At 38.4% G+C, this 2,944-nt stretch overlaps 1 pseudogene; it reads right to left on the bottom strand.

Moving 5' to 3' along the window:
- Positions 1 to 946: 946 nt before the first annotated feature.
- LOC117284280 lies at positions 947 to 1,103 on the bottom strand (annotated as a pseudogene).
- Between the last annotated feature and the right edge of the window lie 1,841 nt (positions 1,104 to 2,944).

Here is a 2,944-nt window from a genome sequence, read left to right as displayed (position 1 = left end):
TAGGTCATTAACATACTAATGTAACTCTAAAATGGCATTAATATTAAGTATTTATCAGTTACTTCAGCCCAGAAACTATTTCTTTTGTGGATTTCTTTCCTAGCTCTCCTCTCATGTTTAAGATTAGGAAGAACACATTTTGAGACCTGCCTCTTTGGATCAAGTTAATCCTGATAAATGGTATACATCCATAACTTTTTAAGAAATGACATTTCTCTCAAAATCTTCCTTTTCTGCTGTGTCGTTCATCTACAGGCATTTGGTGCTATCACATACTTCTGATTTCTCATGACACCTGGGCTGGAATGCACAGTGTGATTGATGCATTGTTGTTGATCATGCAAACGTGACTTCTCCTTGAACATGATCTCAGTTTGTGTCTTGAGTGTCTGTCATATGAAAAGCCTAGCCAGACAAGAGTTTTCTTTGTCCAGCTTTAGTTTTAAACCCTCACCCCAATGCATATCATGGTCATCCCTTGGGTACCAAATGATTTGTGTAACACTAGCCTCTGTTAATCTGCCTTTGCTCTCCTTAACTCCTCCTATTTTGTTCCAATACTCCAAATATTTCACGTACTGAAGGATGCTTAGTATGGACCCATTGCTCTGGAAATGAGGGTTTCGTGCTCCTTTCTGAGAGCAGGAATTGTCTAAAGGGCCATGAGTCATAGCTCTCTGTCTTTACAAGCTGAGTTCCCCTCAGCCCTGTCCAGTCAAAACCCTGAGTTCTGCTGAAAGAACCCCATAGGCCTTTGTCAATATCTCTAGATGTCAAATATCTTATTATGAACTTTAATCTATGATTTGGGCTTGCAGTAGGTGTAGATGGATGCCCCAGATAATGAGTTGCTTAGACTTCTAGGCATCTCTTAATGATAAGTTTCTTCAGCTGAGCCTTGCTTGGCATTTTGATGATGGTACCTTAATGACAACAAGAGCTTTCATTCCATGAATGCCAATTGTGTCAGCATTGTGCTGAGGTCTTTATAAACATTATTTTCTCAACAGCCTTTTGAAGTAATTATAATTATCACCATTTTTAGAGAAGGAAACTGCACAAAGTTACTACACTTGATCTTAGCCAAAAGGCTGAGAAGTGATTGTACAAGTTAATGATCCTACTTAGTGATAGGTACAGGACTCAAATCCAAGATTTCATTTTCAAACCTGTGTTTATAAAACAATACTACTTTCCCGTATACATTTAGAAAACTCACTCACTCTGAACTTATGTTTTCCTTAATCTAAATTTAAATAGCATTTGCCATAGAAAGTGATGTCACTTTGTGTCAGGCTTAATCTACTTTTCATTTGCTAATCATTTACTGAGTGTTTAGTGTCAGATTGTGCTTAGTAAAGAAGAATGAAAAAAATTTTTTAAAACACATAATCTCCAACTTTAAGTCACTCTTGCTTTTCAAAGAGATGGGAACAGAAAAAAGTATGTAGAGAATACAAGGATTATTATTATAGATAGTTGAATTTTAAACACCTATACTCTTTGAACTCAGTGGAAGGATCAGTAGAACATTGTAAGCACCATTGCCTTAGTGCTCTAAACTCAATGCATCTCAGAACAGCAGTGTTCGTGCTTACTGAGAACATGTGTTAGTAACTCTAGGTACTGTCAGGCAGTTAAGTGAAACATCACTTCTCATATATAAGTGATGGTGCTCGTTTTAGTAAATAAATTCAAATTCTCCAGACCTGTGGAGAATTGATGATAACTTAGAGAGGATAAATAGATTACTCAGGATCACAGGTAAGAGGTCTCCCAGCAAATTATTAATGTCCCAGCTAAGAGTCTCCACCAGGACAATGAATGGGAATGCCCTAAGTGCCTACAAGTTTTGAACCAGTAACTGTTGCCATTAGATGTATTGGCACTTGTCCCTGGGAGGGTAGAATGAATAAGTAGCTATGCATGTGGGTTTGGGAGAGGCAAGATGACGTCCTCTGGCAACATGGTGGACAGCCAGGCAGAGAGGAAAGAACTATGGGGATACCTGGTATGGCTTTGAGAATGTAACTGGGTTAGGAATGGGGACATAGGCTGTGAAGGTTCTTCACTGAATTTGCAAGAATTTTTGAAATAAGATACACTTGACAAGATGAACTATGTAACCTGCTTTCCAATGGTTATTTTTCCATAATTTTAAGTATCTGTTAAAAATGCCAGTCTATTTCTGTCATTATAAGAAGAGGGATTTATAGCAAGACTTGGATAAGAAAGAAAGAAGAGAGCCTTCCTACTGTAACAGAGTGGAAATGTCCAAAGGGAGAGAGAGAAATTAAGGGTATAATAGCAAGAGATTAGGAATAGCAGGTCAGCAGAACAGAGATTATCATCATTAATTCCAAAACATTTGTCTTTTCAAAATTAAGGATTTCAGTAAGGGCTATTGGGGCTGAAGAATTCGCCTACAGACAATAGGAAAGCCAACGCTGTTTTAGTTGTCAACTCTTTCAGTGAGTTTAAGACCCAAGTGTTCTTGGGAAAAAGGTGTATTTTAGTCATGGACAGTAGTAGTGAAGGGGGGTGATTGGATGTCTACCTCTTCAAGCAAGACTGTGCCAGCCATTCAGAAATCTTGCAATTTTCTTGCATCTACCTTGATCCATCGCTGCTCTGAGAGCTCATACTGACATCCCAAGGAGGTGTGTTTGTGTTTGGCTTTCTAACCCTAATGTGGTAGAACCACTGAAACTTGTGGGAGAATACTGTATGTTATAGAAGGGAGATAAATGCACAGTCATATTCTGTTTATGAAGGATGCTTAAATAATTCTTGCTTCTTGAAAGCAAAAGGAAAGCGCATTTCATCATTTCTTCATTCAAAGCTCTTTACTGAGAGGAAGCTGTACACCAGGCATGGTGCTGGAGAGACGAAGGACACGATTGTACCAACATAATCCTTGCTTTCCAAGAGTGGTTAGTGGAAC

The sequence above is a fragment of the Fukomys damarensis genome, unplaced genomic scaffold (genome assembly GCF_012274545.1).
Source record: "Fukomys damarensis isolate Sample0158 unplaced genomic scaffold, DMR_v1.0_HiC HiC_scaffold_35, whole genome shotgun sequence".
NCBI lineage: Eukaryota > Metazoa > Chordata > Mammalia > Rodentia > Bathyergidae > Fukomys > Fukomys damarensis.
The sequence above is the reverse complement of the archived record's forward strand: the minus strand, read 5'-3'. Positions and strand labels throughout refer to the sequence as shown.